This window comes from Danio rerio, chromosome 20, assembly GCF_049306965.1.
Source record: "Danio rerio strain Tuebingen ecotype United States chromosome 20, GRCz12tu, whole genome shotgun sequence".
In the NCBI taxonomy this organism is placed as follows: domain Eukaryota; kingdom Metazoa; phylum Chordata; class Actinopteri; order Cypriniformes; family Danionidae; genus Danio; species Danio rerio.
In genome coordinates this window covers 2,478,372-2,499,894 of record NC_133195.1, presented here as the reverse complement: position 1 = coordinate 2,499,894, position 21,523 = coordinate 2,478,372, and the positions used below count along the sequence as shown (strand labels likewise).

Genomic DNA, 21,523 nt, shown 5'->3' with positions numbered 1-21,523 from the left:
CACACACACACGTGTGTACACAGACACCAGCGCACACACATATACGCACTTTTATGTACACACACAGGTAAATACACACACATACAGGTACACACACACACACACACACACACAGAGAGAGAGGTATAACAACTACTCTCGCATTTATACACAGGTTTTCACACACACACACACACACACACAGACATACTCATATACTCAGACACACACATATACACACACACACACACACACGCACACACACACACACACAGATATACACACAACAAATATGTGTACACACACACACACAAATATTGTATATACACACACACACACACACACACACACACACACACACACACACACACACACACACACACACACACACATAGATACAACTAGACACCCACGCATGCATAGGTATTCACACACACACAGGTATAGGCATACACAAGTATACACACACACAGGTATACACAAACACACACACACACAGGTATACACACGCAGGCATACTCAGGTAAACACACACACACAGGTGAACACAGACACACAAGTATACACAACTACACATACACACATACACAGCTATTCACACACAGACACACACACACACAGGTACTCACAACAGACGCACACATACACGGGTATTCACAGACACACAGAGACATGTATACATTGGTATATACACACACAAGCACTCAGGTGTACACACATACACGCGCACACACAACCACAGCAATGCACATACACATACACACAGGTATACACAAACACACACAGGTTTACACACTCATATGCATACTCGGGTACACACACAGACAGGTAAACACACAGCCATACTTGAGTACACACACACACACAGGTGAGCACAGACAGACAAGTATACTCAACTACACACACACACACATTTATTCATACACACACACACACACACACACACACACAGGAATATACAAGCAGGCATACTCACACACACACACACACACACACACACACACACACACACACACACACACAGTGTTGTCCTGTTGTTACTGTACAGAAATTCACTTTTATCTTCTTTCTCTCTTTCCTGCCACACACACACACACATATACACACACACACACACACACACACCCTGTGTGGATGGATTCTGGCCATATCCTCCTCTGGACGTCTGTTCATCGTCCGGTGAGTGTTGAGTTTTCCTCTGGCACACACTTTAAACACAATCCTGATCCCGAAGCCTCCTGAATGAGTCTGAATTTCAGAAAACAGTCCTGTAACCACTTCTGTAAGCGCTCCTCACAACACAGCAGTGCAGGACAGCATCATGAGTGTAAGAGCTGATGGAGTCAGTGTTCAGACATCAGAGTGTTCATCAGACAAACTCAAACACCAGTTTAACTCAGATCTCGTGAAAATGGTTGCTGACCCAGACAGCATACGAATGTGGGCCACTTTAGGCAGTTATGCGGCACTGGTGGTCTTCCTTCAGCCCAGACAAAATTAATGTGAGCCTGAAGTGGCCCACCTGTACAATGGCAAAGGGGGGCCAAAGATTCAAATTCATATATGGGCCATTTAAGGCAAAGATTTGGCACTTATGGCAAAATGTAATCTGAATGTGAGCCTAACGTGGCCCATGTGGAAAATGATCAATTCGGCCCAAATGATGGAGGACAAATGTGGGCCACAGTTGGCAATAATGTAGCATAGTCATTTAAGGGTAATCTGGGTCTAAACCTAAAGTGGCCCACACATGTAGGTGCAAATGTGGCCTAGTTTTTTAAAAACATATGTGGGCCACTTTTGGCAAATATTCAGCACAGTAAACTTTGGCTAATGCAGCCGTTAGCCTATAGTGGCCCAGAGAAGATATTGCAAATGTGGCCCAGTTATCTTAAGACATATGTGGGCCACTTTTGGCAAATATTTGGCACAGTGAGCTCTGGCTAATGCGACTGTGAGCCTTCAGCGGCCCAGAGAAGATATGGCAAATGTGGCCTAGTTTTTTAAAAACATATGTGGGCCACTTTTGGCAAATATTCAGCACAGTAAACTTTGGCTAATGCAGCCGTTAGCCTATAGTGGCCCAGAGAAGATATTGCAAATGTGGCCCAGTTATCTTAAGACATATGTGGGCCACTTTTGGCAAATATTTGGCACAGTTAGCTCTGGCTAATGCTACTGTGAGCCTAAAGTGGCCCAGAGAAAATATGGCAAATGTGGCCCAGTTTTTTAAAAACATATGTGGGCCATTTTTGGCAAATATTTGGCACAGTAAACTCAGGCTAATGCAGCCGTTAGCCTATAGTGGCCCAGAGAAGATAATGCAAATGTGGCCCAGTTATCTTAAGACATATGTGGGCCACTTTGGCAAATATTTGGCACAGTTAGCTCTGGCTAATGCTGCTGTGAGCCTAAAGCGGCCCAGAGAAGATATGTTAAATATGGCCCAGTTATTTAAAAACATATTTGGGCCACTTTGGCAAATATTTGGCACAGTAAACTCTGGTAAGTGTGGCTGTTAGCCTATAGTGGCCCAGAGAAGATATGGCAAATGTGGCCCAGTTATCTTAAGACATATGTGAGCCACTTTAGCAAATATTCGGCACAGTATTCAAGACGTCAACCAGTCGCGTAGCGCAAAATGTGGAGGCCCCCCTGCAGGGATCACTGACGGGGTGCCCAGTTGAGGGGGGGGCAACGCGGGAAAGCGATCACAAATTGAGGAGCGGGGAAGGGAGGCGGGGTGGAGCGACAACGCGGGGAAGCCATCACAAACTGAGGAGCGATCACAAACTAGGGAGCGATCACAAACTGAGGAGCGGGAAAGGGGGCGGGGTGGATCGACAACGCGGGGAAGCCTTCACAAATTGAGGAGCGGGGAAGGGAGGTGGGGTGGAGCGACAACGTGGGGAAGCCTTCACAAATTGAGGAGCGATCACAAACCGAAAGCGGCAAAAGCGTCAAAGTAGCCAGAAGTCATTCATTTTTAATGAGAACCGGCGGCGAGGAACAGCGTGGCGCATCTTTTCCTGTGTGGGCATCGAGGAGAGTTGAAATCAAGTCAACTTTATGGTATGAGCTATGACGCGGTTTGGCGGCCAGCAATCAGAATGAAGTAGTCCACCACTTGAGAGGAGTTCAGAAAACACAGACCTGTGAACTTTGGTTTCGACCACAGTTGTTCCCAAGAGTTTTATTATTGCGGTTGCCGAATTTTCAATTATTGAAAATCGCGACGACGTGGTGCCCCCTAATCATGCGGGCCCCCCCTGCGGGCCCATCCGCTACGCCACTGACGTCAACCATCTTTGCTCTGCTCAGTATGACAGGCTGATGGATGCCAACGCGTTGTATCTCCGCAATTATAAATATTTAAAATAGGCAAAATAGTCTTTATAAATAAACTCCTTAGCTGCAGTCTAAACATTTACATTCTCGCCTTTGAAATACATTATGTTGTCCAACAGCTGCAATATTTGATATGATATTATTGATATGCTGTCACTCTGTGTGGGCGGAGTAATGCTGAAGGGTATAGGGTGACACAGTGGGTAGCGCTGTCGCCTCACAGCAAGAAAGTCGCTGGTTCGAGTCCCCGCTGGGTCAGTTGGCATTTCTGTGTGGAGTTTGCATGTACACCCCATGTTGGTGTGTGCTCGTTGACATGTCCCTAGTATAGTTTTGAATGGGGAAAAGAGTAACGTTAATATGGCGAATGAACATCCGCCTACAAGTACAGGAGCCAATCAGGGATTGCTATAGACTGGCATTTCTCTAGGGGAGAAGCTCGAACCAGACGTGTGCTTTAACGACAGTTTCTGTGGTCAACAAACACACTGGAATATCACAGAATACTTGCTTCACAGAAATATATCCACATGATTCTCAAAATCTGGACTTTTAAATGAACAGACTACACTTGAAAACAAAAGTTTTCTGGTTTTGTAATCTGTATGAAACGAACGCGAGGTACAGTTCATCCTGACAAAGACACATCACATGACAGAAACTACTCAAACATCCACAAACTTATAAACGAAGAGTGGCTGTCATTTCTGAAAGAGATTAGCCATCAAGACCAGAAGAGCAGCGCAATCAGACGATCATTATCCAGAGGATGATAGTGTTTTTTGAACGTCCATAAATGAGGTTGGTGTCGTGATCTTGTTCCTTTCCAGTGTGTATGCGCATTAGCTCGGGCAACCTGAAAATATGCAGATTTTGTTTGATTCAAAGGTTTAAAAACAAAACTGATCAGACATTTGTTGTTTAATTTTATTGGTGATTTCCAATATGTGATGCAATCGTGAGCTTGGCAAAAAGTTTTGGAAAATTTGATGTTTCCCTATTCAGCCCAAGCAAACTGCCAGAGAGGCGTTTCAAAGATGGCCGCCGAGTGAAATTACTTGCTTTAATGAGACTTTGACCAGGGTTTGGATGGTGTAAACACAAGGGGGTATAATCAATCTTGGGTTCGGACCAGACAATCGTGTCCCAAGTGTGAAAGCACCCTTAGAGTTAACTCAACCCTGTTGAAAAATCCAGCTTAAACCAGCCTAGGCTGGTTGGCTGGTTTTAGCTGGTCAATCAGGCTGGTTTTAGAGGGGTTTTGGCCATTTTCAGGCTGGTTTCCAGCCATTTCCAGCCTGGTCTTAGCTGGTCAGGCTGGAAAATGACCAGCTAAATCCAGCTAAAACCAGCTTGACCAGCCTAGCAGGCTGGGAGCCCAGCCAAAACCAGCTATGTCCAGCTTAAACCAGGCTGGTCAAGCTGGTTTTAGCTGGATTTAGCTGGTCATTTTCCAGCCTGACCAGCTAAGACCAGGCTGGAAATGGCTGGAAACCAGCCTGGAAGTGGCCAAAAACCCTCTAAAACCAGCCTGGTTGACCAGCTAAAACCAGCCAACCAGCCTAGGCTGGTTTAAGCTGGATTTTTTAGCAGGGAAAACTGCAAATTATGTCCTCATTTACTAACCGTTCATTTGTCACAGAATAAAACAAAATTAAAAAGAAACCAGTCACCACTGACTTACATAGTAGGACAAACAAACATCTAAAAACCAGTCAATTATGACCAGTTAGCATCCTTTAGCAGAAAAAAGAAACTCGTACAAGTTTGGAACCACTTGAGGGTACGTAAACAGTAAACCTTTGTGTGAACTATCCCTTTAATCTGCTCTGTCCTGCTAGTTTGATCCACCAGTGGGCGCTATTTCTCTGAAAGTCAACACTCTTCGCTGCGGTTCCTTTTGTCCGCAGTTCGGTAGTCAACATCCTTATTATAAACCACTCTCCGAGCTCACCAATAGAAGACGAGTATTTCAGACTGACATCCACTTCCACTAATCTCCTTCCGAGTTCGAGAGTCGTCAGCCAATCGTGACGCGGGGCGGGTTTCAGCGCGAGCATCGAGGGGAGGGGTTCGCATGTTTCACTACGTTGGCTTTTCTCCCAGAAAGATTTCGGTGTGGGAATTTCAATTTTACGTTTTGTGAGGCTATCGGAGGCTCTATTACCGGAGACCGCGTCCCGAACGATTCTCTGAGCACCTCTAGACGGAATAAGGTACGGCAGTTAACGGCTGCTTTCAGTCACAGCATCAGGATTTGTGTGCATGTTTTAAAGATGAACCCGCGTGGAGCTGAACCGAGCCGCAGAGGAGAACTTTATGATGAGCCGTTACTCTAAAGTCTCTCTTCTTTCAGGATATAACTGAAATGTTAATCCTCGAACATATGCATTTGTGCTGCTGAATATGATCTCTGCGAGTCGCACTGAATGAATCGCGTTGTGATGATTTAGTCTGCCGTGTGTTGTTAATCGCGTCGCTGTGTTGTTTTGAATATCGTTGGCTCTCTATGTGTGTGTGCGTAACATATGGACACATTCTCTGCAGCCCGTGTCAAATCCCATATGGCGTCTTTATGTAACGCTGTAATCTCCAGTCGTGATGTTTACAGCGTTCAGTGCTGTCTGTGTGTTTAGGCAGCGCTTCACTCGTGTTTACCTGTCCTCTGGACGGTACACGGCATTAACCGGTGCAGGAGCTGCTGAAGGCCGTGGTAATCACGTTAACGTGTTTTTGTTCGGTAAAATTCAGCGGCACGTGCCCTAATGCAGAGAGTGCCCGCGTGGCTGGCGCGCGATCACAGCTGTGTATGTGTCACACCCCAGCACATCACTGTGTGTGTGTCGACCTCGTTGTGTGTTTTAAGTGTTTTTTCTCTGGTGGTGTTGGCTTTACGTGCACATGAATACGCAATAAACTGGATGACGCGGCGCCATCTTCGCTGCGAGCTTTTTTTTAGTTTGTGTCGGCAGAGCTTCAGTCCAGATGTGCTCTCTGCTACACACACACACACACACACACACACACACACATACAAAAACGCTACTCTGATTTATTTCTCACACTGACTTGTTCCTATATCCATGTGGGGACTTTCATTGACGTAATGATTGGGCTAAAGTTGGTTTTATATTCACACATTCAGATTTTCTCCTTAATAGTATAATCTTAGTATTGTTTGCAAATTCTAAATAGTGAAATCATATTAGCAGCCAATGACTATCTAACATTGTCAATAGTGCTAATGTTGTTTTCAAGTCATACTTGCAAGTGATTTCAGACAGAATATTCAAAGTACCATGGTAAACTATATAGGGTGTGTGTCACAAGTTGTAACTGAATGAATGTGCAAATATAAAACCAACTTTACCTTAATGATGTAATGGTGTTTTAATTATACAAAACTTATATATTATTTCTCTGTGTTGAAGTTGGTTTCATATTTGCACATTTGAACTTTTTTTTAAATAATATAATTTCTGAAAAGGATTCTAAATAGTGAAATTACATTAGCAGCCAATGACTATCAAAGTGCAAGTGTTCACAGGCATTTAAAAAGAGATGAAGTTAGTTTTAAGTCATACTTATTTCCGATTTCAGACCGAATATTCAAAGTAGTGTAATAATAAACAATATAGACACCGTGTCACTGTTCAAAAATGAATGAATAAGTGACCGTAAAACCAACTTCACCTCAATCTACCCAACCCCTAAACCAAACCCTCAATGAAAAAAATACTTCATTCTGTGTTATTTTTGAGCATGTTTACCCATGGGGACCTCAATTTTGGTCCCCAAGGTGACACAAGTCCCCATGAGTCTGTGTGAATTCAGGTTTAAGTCCTCGCTGGGATAAAAAAACAAGTACACACACATTTGAAAAAACTGTGGTTGCTGTAAGTGCATTATTGATATTTGTAGCTTTGGATGTGTTTTATAACCGTATGAGTGTGCTTATCATGCTGGAATTGCACAAAAAGACAGGTTTTTGGTTTATTTACGCTTGCGCTAAAGCAATAGTCACGCATAAATGGAAATATATTTACTTTTTCACCAGTGTTTTCAAACCTGTATGGGTCTCACTTTTTTGTGAACACAAGAAAGTATTTTTGACAAAACTGAAAGCTGTAGCTATTGACTTGCATAGTAGGAAAAACAAGTACTGTGGAAGTTTACAGTTGTCCAACTGTCTGCAAAACAACTTATTTTGTGTTTAAAAGAAAAAAAGAAACTTACGCCCCATTCACACGAGGCTTCAGCGTCAACGCTTGACTGAAGGCGTGTCTGAAGTTGGGGCTGAAGCGATCGTCATAGCAGCGTCAGCCAATGAAAATCAGTCAGCAATAGGCCACTGTCTAGATGGTGTATTTGCATACAGCGATCTGATTGGCTGACGCTTCCGTCAGTGCTTAAAGTTGAGCTAGTCCCAACTTCTGCCGCGAGCAACGCCTCTGAAGTGGCGCTGATGGATCCACAATGCAGTTCGGCAATGCTTGACGTCACCTGTTCAAAGTGAATGGGAAGCATTGACGCTGACGCCCTGTGTGAATGGGGGATTAGGCTGTGAAACAAGTGTGAGTACATGAGTTTTCAGGTTTGGGCTGAACTTTCTCCTTAATTCTGCCATGAATGTGTCATCGGTTTGCTGGTGTATCAATAAAAAAACAAAACAAATGATTTTATTTAAGAGTGTAGTTACACAAGTACACACTTAACCCTTCAACTGGCATCGTTACTGCCTGGTTGACCTTTTGTTTATGGGTTATCATTACAACAGAAGCTCAGTTTGTAAAATTGGTGTGTCAGGAACACAACTCAACCAAAGACATTCGAAGACCTTTTCTGTAAATGTAAGTTAACGGGTTAAAAATGGAAAGGTTTTGTTCTTTGTGTTCCTTTGAGAAGTTTTGGACACAGATGAGTGTGTTGTCAAAGCAGTCCCAGTCCACGAAAACAACTAAAAGTACTGTATTCTACACACATAGCTTTCAATGTCACTTTATTTCACCACTCTACAGCAGATATGAGCTGAATTAGAGAGACTGTGGCTAATGGCCAATAGAGAAAGTAGATCATGTGTACCTTTCATAACTAAATCACATTCATAAACAATCACATTATTACAGCATTGACGTCCATTGACCTTCTGTCAGAGTCGTGCGACAATCAGTCGCCATTTGTGGATAACATACAAATGAAGTGATCAGTCCAGTTTTTAAGATGTCCTGTGACTTCTCTAATTGAACATTTATTTTCTGTTATAAACTTAAACATATCCAATACTACTGTTGTTTAGGCATGGGCTGGTATAAGATTCTGACGGTATTATAACCTTGGATAAAAAAAAATCACAGTTTTACGATATCACGGTATTGTGATTACTGCTCTAAAATATTCATTTTAAATGTCTGGGTGAAAAACTACAACTTTTTTCACCTTTGAACACAATTTAAATTATTTCCAAAAAACATTTAATGATTTTTGGTGCAGTAAACATGTCAGGCTGAATAATTCAAACGAATCATTGACTTTTGCTGTGTTCATTTTTTTCAAACTCACAGATTTCTTTACATTTTTAAACGTCATCTTTAGATATTTGGTTTCTGCTGGAGATTCTGTTGACTTAAAAAAATATATAAATAATAAAATATTGCACTTACCTTATTTTAACTGTTTTAAAACCTTGACTTTTCCAAACTGCAGTATATCTTGAAAACTGTTTTCATCCCATGCCTACTGATGTATAAATTTAAAGCACATCCCGGCTAGCAAGACCTGGATGGATTAATGATAACATAATTAAAGTCAGCATGAACCTAAAGACTTTTATGTCAGTATATTGATGTGCTTCCTAACTGAAATGGCATATTGAGTTGGGTGCGGGTCTTTCTTTTTGAATATTAATATTAGAGCTGCACGATTCTGGCTAAAATGAGAATCGCGATTTTTTTTTTTTGCTTAAAATAAAGATCACGATTTTCTCACGATTCTGTAGATGTAAAATAAAGGTATGGTAAAAACAAACATAAGGCACAACATCGATAATAATACTATGTGCAGGTCTACTGGTTTCTATAAATAATTCTATTCTACTTATAATATATATATGCTTGCAATCTGTCATATTAGACAATTGTAAACTGGTAAAATCAGACATTTGCCATTATCAGATTATATTCAACAATATATAGGCTAGAGTAGTTATACTGACACTGTAAACTTTTATTTTCATGCACAACTGTGTGTTCACTATAAAAGAAAAAACATCAAATGCTTGTCTTAATCATAACTCTAAAATGCGATATGATCATTTAAATGAAGTGCACGCTTTCGGTTTCATTTTGACCGCTAAGTGCTGTTCATACTTCGCACGCGGCTCCCAAACGATCACTCTGTGCCACAAACTGAATATTATTTACAACTGTATTACCTGTTACTCGCAACATATGCAGGTTCTGTTCACTAAAGTAGACGCGCGCATCTATCATTAAGTACAGCGTGCGCCCTCTCTGTGATAACAGCTCACGGTCAGCAGCTCACGTCACGTGGGATTTCCCGATCGCGAAAACATCGTTATATTAACACAAAAAATGACATTTTAGGTTAATTATACCTTAAAAATACAGTGTGTGACTCTTTCAACATCATTTGGAGGTGTCCATGTCACTGAGCAACGTGTGTGAAACAATGAAAAGACTCGTGCAGCCGCCTTTTCTTCTCTTCTGAACTAGAAAATATGATTGACAGAATCGTAGAAATGCTGGATTAAGATCGTCTAGGGGGTCGAATCGAGATCGCAATCTTTTAACGATTAATTGCGCAGCTCTAATTAATATGCAGTTGCAATGAAAGGCCTTAGGTTGGCGTCAACAGGAATCTGCCTCTCTAAAACCCTGAAGCAAATGGTCAGAGTTTGGTCGAAGATTACCAGAAAAAAAAAAAATCCTGTAACTTGCCTGTATTAATTATTCACCTTAAGAATAAAACGTGACCTAGCCATATACGCTTTAATATCTCTTAAAGAAATATGTAGTCGGAAACAATAGAAGATTTAAGTCCACATTTATTTTGGACTATAGGTGCACTGTGTATGTAATGATACCTGCTTCTGTTTTAACACAACTCAAAGTAAAATATTGATATGATGCCACGATGTGCTGGTTTTAGTTTTAACTTTCTATCAGAGAGATGTGGGTCTTCATTATTATTGATTTAGTTATGCTTTCCCCACAGAGTGTAACATTAAAATGTTGAATGCTTCCAGATATTGAGTGAAATCTACTTTAAGAAACTCTAGATCATAAACATGCTAGTCAACATCCATCTTCATTTCTGCATCGATTATCGATTAACTGGAGAAAACTGGACACTTACTGACCAATTGGTTGCTCTTTCTCCTTTATTGACTGATAAGAACTGGCATGTTCAGATGTCTCACTGCCAGTTTTATTTTTCTATCAGATAACGTTTGAACTCTGTGTAGAAACTTATTTTAATGCAATCTGTGCTAGAAACACTGGTTTGGCATTGGTTTAAGTGTAATTACGCTTCTGTTTGCCCCTACCTGAGCTTTACTAAAAAGTTGTTGCTAGATCAGATATGGTTTTATATTCATATTATTTATTAAATTTCCCATTTATTGTATTTTATTAACATCTATCCCAACCCTAAACCCAACCGTCACAGTAATGTAAAAACAGTAGCTGTACTATTCATTCATTCATGTATTTTCTTGTCGGCTTAGTCCCTTTATTAATGCGGAGTCGTCACAGCGGAATGAACCGCTAACTTATCCAGCAAGTTTTTACGCAGCGGATGCCCTTCCAGCCGCAACCCATCTTTGGGAAACATCCACACACACACTCATTCACAAACACACACACACACACTCATACACTACAGACAATTTAGCCTACTCAGTGCACCTGTACCACCTGATGTGTTTGGACTGGGGGAAACAGGAGCACCCGGAGGAAACCCACACGAACGCAGGGAGAACATGCAAACGCCTACAGATGTATTTTGCCAAAAAAGCTAAATGAAAGCAAGTTGACAAACCAGCGCTGATGCTGATCGCCTCTGTGCTGCTTAGAGCCACGTCATAAACACAACAAACAGGCTATTGATGATTTAGTGTAGGCTGCAACCAACAAATCAACCTTTTTCTATTTGTAAAATTAGTTATCAATAGTCCTTACATACATTTTAAATAACCTACATATAGGGTTGTAACGGTATGAATTTTTTACGGTATGATAATCGTCTAAAACAATACCACAGTTTGACGGTTTCGCGGTATACGGTATGTTACAAATGTTACAAAATAATAGAACAGTGAAGCAAATTTGACTTTTTCCAAATAATATATTTTCAGTTACTATAAACAACACCACTTACAATGAACAAATAAAAAAATAAGAAAATAATAAATAATGTGTCAAAGTCCAAATAAACATGGTGCAAATCCTCAGTAAAAAATAGATATAAATATTTACTATACTATAAATAGTTACATAACGAAACTAGATTCAATATGGAACATCCTTAGGTTTTATGTGCCAGCATGGATATGGTTGTCTGTGGATATGGATTTGGATATGGTTGTCTGCAATGCAGACAAACAGCTGCATCTTCATTTGCGTCTTTTGAAAACAGCAAGAGCAGCAGTTCGTCTTTGCTGTGTCACTGTTTTGTCATGTTTCTGTGCTGCTGTGCATGCAGAAGTACTTAGTATGAGAATTATTTCATGCAAATCTTTTTATTTGCGTTTTATTTAGCCGCGCAGAAATTTATGCCTTTCTCTCATTCCGTGTTGTTCAAAAAGCTCATTGTTGGTCCACAAACCAAAGCGAAACCTATGCTTATTGGTTGTGATATAGCGAGTTTGAACCAATCTGGGCATGGAGGAGGGACAATGCATCAATGTATCATGTCTGGTTTGTCCGGAGACACAGTGACGAGTGTTTCTTTGTCAAATCAGCGTTGTCAAATTTTGATGACGTAACCGCACTGATTCCGGAGCCTCTGAAAGTCCGCGAATGTTATGTGATACAGCACTGGAAAGCTGAGATTCTCTTCTTTATGCCAATCTTTGAATTGTATGAATCGGATCAGCGGATCAAAAGTTATTAAACATTTAAGAGCAATACTTATTTTTAGCCGCGGGCGGCTGTCTCGGTCTTTAAGGGTTAAAACCGTTGATATGCAATTGTTCATGGTATGATAATCGTGCACGTTCAAATCGTGGTAAACCATCATACCGGTATATTGTTACAACCCTACCTACATATCTACCAATCAAACAAATTCAAAGATTTTCTTGTTTTTTGCTGATATGATAACTCTGCATCAAACTGAGACTTTCATTTTACAGCTTACAAAACATTCATGCTAAAAATGCAATATGTAAATTATAAAATTGTTATATGCTATGTAGTATCCTATACTTTACAAAAAGTCAACATATGAGTCTTAAGGTTCATTGTCTATGATTACAAGCACTTCTTTCACCCACAGAAGCAGTGTATTCAGTTTAGTGAAGCTTCTCTAATATTGCCATCCATTCAGAAAGAACTGCTTCCTCTCTCTTTAAATATACAGTGGTCAACATTTAATGTGCTTCAAAACCTTTCGTTAAAGTTGTCCTAAAACTATTGAACAGCACCCATTCTTGTTTTTTGGTCCACTTCAAGTGTTTACCACTGTACATCAGCCAAACTGGAGGGTTAGATTTAGCTGTTATGCTCTTTAGGCTAAAAGTTTCAGACAGTTCTTTCATGACTACAGTATGCACCAGTGTTGTTCTGCTTGAAGTCAAACCTCTAAATCACACTTGCGTTGTTTACACAGCCACAAAACCAGTTTCATTTTCAGCTGTATTTCAAACACATTTGAGTAAATGAACAGCCAAACAGCCATAAAAATGTGTTTGCTTTAAGGTGAAAGAGGTGTTGTGTAAATGTTCAGCACATCCATCTTACAAAGCGTACAGAGAGAATGATTTTAAATGAGTTTTCATGTTTGTTAATGCTGTGCACTTTTGTTTTACAGCAGTATAAACTCCAGAATAGTTGTAGTTTTTTTAGTCAGTCATTTTTAAACAACCCCAAGGTTGTGTTATTACACATAAACCCATAATTCAATGCAAATATATGTTGCTGCATGAGGAAATTACAGTGCAGTGTCGAACATGGCCTACATTATATGCAGAGTAATATGACATGCATTATTTTCATACTGTACGCACAGCGCTGTCTTCTTAAAGAGCATTTGATGCAGACCAAACATGTTTTATCACATTTATAGATGTGTGAAATGCTTGCTGCATGCTTTGGTCTGTTTCCTTAATGAAGTCGGTTATCAACTTGCTGGAGGCTTCATACATTACACGAATAGCAAACATTTGCTTTAGTAAGCATCACTGTGGACGTGCAGCCAGATCATGTGGTGTATGTGTGTGTGTGTGCTTGCTAATATTTGATATTTGCTAAGAAACAGTCAGTCGGGGTTTAATTTCATTTCCACCGAACCGTCTTAGAATTCGAATTTCAGCATTTGTTTTGACAATACGAAACAATATGTCATGTGAAACGTGTTGCCCCTCCCCGCTGCGGCCACTTAAAGCCGTTTGGAGCACTGTAGGGATTAGGCTGTGGTGGAGTGTCAGGTTTTTGGTGGAGCGCGGACCTCTTGCTGAGCTCTATTGGGTGAGGTTTGGGGATTTTACTTCCAATTGGATGGTTTTGTGCTGGTGCCGTTCCTCGTGCCTGAGTTGACCAGTGTGGCTTTATCCCATGACCATCTGTCAGATCCATGCAGCATCTCTCAGCGCACAACACACACACACACACACACACACATTTGCGCAATGCAAAGTGCCAGATAATTTAAAGTAATTGTGTGTTTTTTTTTGTTGTGAGATTACTGCATGGATGTAGCACTGGCCCTAGATTGTCGACTACACATTTATCTGTCTGTTTATTTGTTTGGTTGTTAGTTTGCGTTGCGAATGTCTGGAACAAAAGGAATTATCTTGGATCCATGCATGGCTATTTTCAGCATTTGGCCTAGAAATTGTGGTATGCTAGTCAGTTTTACACTGTAGTTTAATCACGGTCACAAACATAATGCTACAGTGAAGGAAATAAGTATTGAACGGGTCACCATTTTCCTCAGAAAACATCTCTAAAGGTGTCGTTGACTTAAAATTTTCACCACATGTTGGTAACATCCAGAGAAATCCATGTATGCAGAGAAAACAATATTGATTATTTTGCAAATGAAGTTATGTGTAATAAAAAGAAATTACACACAGGGGGAAAAAAGTAGGGCTGGGCGATTTGCCCTGAAGTCAAAATCACGATTAATTGAACATTTTAACTCTATTACAAATAATAAATGATTCTTTTATTCATTTATTTTCTTTTTTTATATATTTATTTTCTGTATCTTCACATTTCAACGCTACCAAGCTGGCGTCATGTCGTTGCAACATGTAGTTACATTTTTTGAGAGGTCAGCGTCGGCATCGGTCACAGCGAGGGGTATGTGAACGCGTGACGGCTGTGCCAGAACATACGCTGCGCTCAACGCAGAAGTCCAAACAGCGTGGGGTCACGTGACTTCACACGCAGTAGGGAAAGTAATTTAAAAAATTGGCCCGGAAAATTTGATCGATTGTAGGCTCTGAATGTCTATTTTGATTATTTTTTTGATTAATCACCCAGCCCTAGAAAAAAGTATTGAACACATGAAGAAAGAGAGGTGTAGCTCTGTAGTGAAGGCCCAGACAGCAGCTGAAATCTCTCAGTAGTTCTTCAGCAAAGCCTCTGCCTCTCCTCAGTGTAGATGAATATCAGCTGCTTCAGTGCAACATCTACATTAGCAGGAGGATGAAGATGAAGCCAGGGTGGACATTTCAGCAAGATTATGAACACAGCCAATGAAACTCTCAGATCCTTTCAGCGAAAGAAAATCAAGCTGTAGAATGGCCCAGCCAATCACCTGACTTGAATCCAATAGAGATTACAAAATAAAGCTCAGATTTAATAGACGAGATTCACAGAACCATCAAGATTTTGACACTCTGTTGAAGTCTGTAATCTGTGTTTAAGATAGAGTTTTGTCCTTGTTGTGTGAAGAACAAAAGTAGAGCTTGATCTTGTTCATAGGGAATTGATGATTAGATAGTTTGCTGTAGGTGCACGGCTCTCACGTGAGGAATCGGTTGATTCAGCTCTCATATCATCAAACGCCGATCAGAAAAGAGTTGTTGGTTATTGAGGGTGTGTACAACTAAGTAAATTCTGCTATGCTCCATAAAATAATGGTCTATTTAATTCTATGGTGATTTTTAGTTTGGTTTGATCTGCTTCATGTTGTCGTTACTGCCCTTATGGTGTTGTCTGTGGTTCGTCACGCACAGTTTCTTTTTTCCTTTGATTGATATTCATCTGAGTATGACAAATATGCAGCTCACATCAACCTGCAATGAGTGCAGTGTAAAATTAAATTTACCTTACATTTAAATTACAGTAAATAAACCTTGGGAGTATTAAAAATCCCGGCATTTCCCTTGTATTTATGGCAGTTACAAAAGAGTTGAGTTAAATGTGGTGAGGTGTTCGTAACAGTCAGTGGGGTGAGTCATGGTGTTTGCTGGACGTGTTGGTGAGGGGTGCTCAGGGTCTCTCCTGAGGTCAGGTTCAGTCCCTGTGGCCTTCAGGAGGTGTGAGTTGTTTTTCCTTGATGGTCCCTGCGGAAATGCGGTCTCTGTGTGTTAGAGCTGACATCATGCTTTAACTAATCATTAACTCGATACTGTTCAACCCGCCAAAAGACAGATGCAGTGCTGCAGAGATCCACCGCTCTTCACACAGGAACAAACATCATAAAGTAAATCCTATAACATTCATGTTGAAAATATGGACAGACTTGCCCTTCATCTTCTGATTTAAGAGTCCCTGCATTAGTTCTCCACTACTACCACTTCAAGGATTTTGGTGTGACTCTGGAGTTAGATCTGAGTTTCAGTTGTCATGTCAAAGCAGTCAGTAAATCTGCATACTATCATCTCAAAAACATTGCAGGAATTAGATGCTTTGTTTCCTGAGAAACTTGTTGATGCTTTAATCAGCAGCAGGGTGGATTACTGTAATGGACTCCTCACTGGCCTTCCCAAAAAGACAGTCAGACAGTTCCAGCTCATCCAGAACGCTGCGGCCAGGATTCTGACCATAAGCAGGAAATCAGAGCACATCACACCTGTCCTCAGGTCTCTACATTGGCTCGCATTTACATTCAGAATAGACTTTAAAGTATTACTACTGGTGTATAAATCACTAAATGGCCTAGACATTACATTACAGATATGCTCCCTGAACAGATCACTCAGATCTTTAGGATCAAGTAAATTAGAAATTCCAAGAGTTCAGTCAAAGCAGGGTGAATCTGCCTTCAGCCTCTAACAGCGCCCCCTGCTGCTGGAATCAGCTTCCAGAAATGATCAGATGTGCTCCAACATTAGGCACATTCACATTAAGACTGAACACACATCTGTTTAGCTGTGCCGTTACTGAACGAGCATTGTGCTGCGTTCCACAGATCACACTATTATGTCTTTCTTTTCATTTTCATTTCATTAAAACCGGTTTATCACATTTTAATTATTGTTTTTATTGTCTTATACTTATTTTATTTGTGTATATGTAAAGCATCTTGAGTTACCATTGTGCTATATCAATAAACTAGCCTTGCCTACTATAATACACACAAATTAAAGTTAAACTTGTAACAGAAATGATGAATGTTTGAGTGTACAGTCAAAGTTGTAACAATAGTGAAAATTAGGCATGTAGCGAGTAGCTTAACTTGTGATATGATTTGATTTAAAACACTGCTTTCACTGCACAATTCCTAACAAAATGAGGTTCAAAATGTTACATTTAGGTTTAACTTTAGGACTGTTTGATTAATCGAATTGAAATAAAAGATGTAATTGAGCAAAGCTGCGATTGTCATGCACATCTTCTCAGTGAAGCATGGTGTGATGTAGTAAATCTCCTGATGTTCAATTCATCTTCATTTCTCTGGCGCTTTTACAATGTAGATTGTGTCAAAGCAGCTTAACATAGACGTTACAGTAAACTGAAACAGTGTCAGTTCAGTTTTCAGAGTTGAAGTTCAGTTTAGTTCAGCTCAGTGTGGTTTAATGTTCACTGCTGAAAGTCCAAACACCGAAGAGCAAATCCATCGATGTGCAGCTCCCCAAGTCCCAAACCAAGCAAGCCAGGGGTGAAAGTGGGGGAACAAACTTCACCAATTGACGGAAGTGAAGAAGTGTCCAAAGGGCGCTCATGCTGAAACCCATGAACCTGGGTACATGAAGAGACCCAGAAAATCCCCAGCGGAAAATAGTGGTTGCTGAATAGACAGACGATTTAACTGCTTTCATTGCTTCAACATGACTAATAAAGACTCGACCATTGAATCATCTCATGAAATTATGTATTTGAAACACTTGACTGTAGTTTTGCGTTGAGTTTGAAGTAAAACATGTTATTATATGATGTAATTTTCATATGCAGCTTTAAATAACGCCATAGTTCATTGAGAAATTACATAAACAACAGTCATCATTACAGAACTCTTATCTTAATGTCATTATCAATCAATTAAACTGACTATTGTTTCAGTGAACTTCAGCAGAACTGGCTTTACTGACAAAATGCGCACGGAAATAGTTTTGATTAAGCCCCCTAGACATATGTAAAATTAGACATTTAAAAATTCTAAATTAAGAAGTTCCCTTTTATTATTTCATAAACTAAATTGTCAATTCAGAATCAAACTTAATATAAATTCCAGCTCAAATGAAGAATTGATGAATTATTTTACTTTTAATTTCATAAGACTCTACTATACCAGGCTGTTTCTGTACTAGCCTCGCTGTTAATTGGCTGCTTTACCTCATAAAAGTAGAGCTTCATCTCAGACGTGGCTTCGCTGAAGCGTGATGCTGTTCTTTTTAATTAGGTGGGTGGAAATGGGGACAGGTCTGAGGGTGCACTTCCTGTTGGAGCGCTTCTGACGGTGCCCTCCTAATTCTGGGACATGCTGGGACAGTGATTGCTTAACCATTCGGAAGGGTTATGGGAATATAAATGCGAGCGCTGGATGCTCGACCCATTCCGTGGATCTTCTGGGCATCCTGGAAATCTATGTTCGGAATTGCTATAACTTCAGTTAGACGTTTCATCCAATTAATGCAAGTGTTCATTCAGTTTAAATAGCGTAAAATACTGCCATTGTTTCATGCCATTATTGGATAAACACATTGTGTCCGGCCTTCAGACGAAACAACAGCTGGTTTCAAGATTTCAGTGTCTTGTAAACTAAAACAGTGCTGTGCATCAGAGCTAATGACCTTACCAGAGCTGACCCATCTGAACGACATTTCCAGCTCATTCACAGACACACACACACACACACACACACATACACACACACTATTAGTAAGATCGTACTAGAGAGGATCAGCTGTCCCCGTGTGCATGTTTCTCTCACTGATTAGAAAGAGAGCGGAGGAATGGCCCGGGGTTTGGCTTCTTCCCAAACATAGTTAAAAACAGCTTATCTCCAGGAGGCCAATTTAGAGATGAACCTTTCACCTGAAGCCCAAGACAAGAAGTCATTTGGATGAAATGTGCTCTTCGCATCACAGCACTGTGTAGTAGTTGAAAGAGCGCTGTATTCATGTTCTGTAGAGCAGTGGTCCCCAACTTTAATATCACAGTGGGTTAGGCATGGGACGATAACCAGGTATACCACACTTTGAAAAAGTCAAGGTTTTAAGGGTGCTTCCACACCTGCCTTATTTAGTTCAGTTGAATCGCACTAGAGTTTGCTTTCCCTCTTGGTGTGGTTGGTTTGGGCAGGTGTGAATGCAGCAATCGTACTCGAGTGCGCACCAAAAGCGGACCAAAAAAGCGTACCGAGACCTGCTTTAAGAGGTGGACTCTGTACGATTTTAAACAAACCCTGGATCAGTTCGTTTGTGGTAAGAATATGATCCAAACTACAACAGACCCAACCGCAAAAAGTACTGCGCCTTTTTGGACTAATCTAGCTGCTGTAGTTCGATGCGCTGTGCATTATGGAATGTGGAGAAGAACTGTTTGTTGACAGCGCTTTACCAACCCAGAGAGAGAGGGAAAAACATTACCTGATGGATTGTTGAAAATATTTCTGCAAGAAGACCATGTGGCAGTTTAGCTGAACTAATTCACTCCTCCTCCTAAATGACTTGCGATGCATTAAAACAGTGGTTCTCAAACTGTGGTAACTGTACCATTAGTGGTACGCGGAGGGATCAAATATGTCATATGTACCTATTTCAAAATTTATCTAAAATGATTTATATATGAATATGATGACATATAGCTAGGGCCAGACAGAATCTGCGGAAATTTTGAGCTATTTCTGCGGAATATTTTGTAAAAGATCTGTGGATTTATGTGGAATTATTTTAGGAGTATCATAGCTAAAAACGTAATATATGAAATGAAAAATAATACCCTTTTAACTTTTATTTTATGTTTAAAGTGCAAATCTATCTAGATCCACTTATTTGGTAAACAAAGCAAACCTCTCATATATTACATCTACTGGAAAGACAGAAAATATGACTATAAATAAGACTAAAGTTTATTGTAAATAAATCAAATGAACATTTTCATATAAGTCGAGAATATTACTGAAAATAAAGTAAAAACTGAATAAATATAAATTTACACACATTTACGCAAGTAAATAAATAGAATCAATGATAAGCTAAAAATCTGTAGATTTCTGTGCGCGCAGATTTCATGTGGGTCTACATATAGCCTATATTTCTGAGGTTCGAGCAACATTTCCAGGTGTTATTGAATTGACTACTATATGTTAATACTTTACATTTAAGTATAGGACTTTTTTTTTTTTACTTTTTAAGAACAGAAACGTATAGGGTCAGCCAATGATATTAGTTAGCAATAGGCCACTGTCTGAGCTGGTGTATTTGCATACAGCGATCTGATTGGCTGACGCTTCCGTCGGCGCTTGAAAAGTTGAGCAAGTTTCAACTTGTGCAGCGAGCAAAGCCTCTGAGGTGGCGCAGACAGATCCACAATGCAGTTAGGCAACGCCTGACGTCACCCATTCAAAGTGAGTGGAAAGGGTTGATGCTGACGCCCTGTGTGAATGAAGCGTAACCTTTCATTTTTAACTTTTAAAAGCACGTTTTAATTTAAATGTTGACTTTTTATTTTTATTTGTTTTTTTGTTTGTTTGTTTTTTACATATAAGCACAGTATAATGTCAATGTTCAAACTATTTATAATGTTTAAAGTGGCTGACAATAATAAATAGTTTTAATAATAGGAATTAATCTGCCTCGTTTTTGAACTCTGCGCTACGCTACTGTATTTCAATACTGCTCATTATAGTGGTAGTTGATGAAATTAGTTTGAGAACCACTGCATTAAAGCATTGTTTTCCAGCCGCAGCCGGGCTTCATTCTCAAAATGTATAGTTCGTTTAAAGTGATGTATACAGACTATATAGTATATTATGAGCAGGGACATAATCAGCCAGCGCAGTCGTAGATCCATAGTAAAAAGCGTCATTTTGTGTCTGCCGGTTTGTTTACTTAAGAGAGTTCCATTGGAATTTTCCTGCACGTAAATTCTGACCAATCTAAAAGCAGTTTAGGGAATACGTTGAACATCTGGCCAATGAGAGATGTGGATTTTGAACAAAGACAGCAGTGTGGTGTGAAAACGACCCAAAGACGACAGAAAATGCTACAATGCATCATTTATTGCCCTTGGTCCGGACCAAATGAAGCGAACTACAGATGTGAAAGCATCCCAAAACTGCCAAAATTACCATTCCTATGGTATCGTTCAGATAATAATTAAAACAGAAATAATTCATGATCTCTTGTGCAGCCCTGTACCAATTTATCCATAAACCGGTACCGGTCCACAGCCCCGGGGGTTGGGGACAAATACTGTAGAGCTCAGCTGAATAGTGTTGTGTGTTCCAGTCATTCGGCTCTGTATTTAATCTAATGTGCAGTTTATTTACCATCACTTCGGTTGTCCCGCTACACATAGCTTCAGTGTGTGATTTAGATCAGCTTCTGCTGGTTTCAGAT

At 40.1% G+C, this 21,523-nt stretch overlaps 1 protein-coding gene across 50 annotated transcripts in view; it reads left to right on the top strand.

Annotated features, from left to right (window-relative positions):
• The first annotated feature begins 5,442 nt into the window (after positions 1-5,442).
• wu:fi46h04 overlaps positions 5,443-21,523 on the top strand; it is a 132,646-nt gene continuing 116,565 nt past the window's right edge. For all 50 annotated transcript variants that reach the window (XM_073934021.1, XM_073934019.1, XM_073934008.1 and 47 more), the window contains exon 1: positions 5,443-5,543. The gene's annotated coding sequence lies outside the window, so the exon portion shown is untranslated. The remainder of the gene's footprint in view (positions 5,544-21,523) is intronic.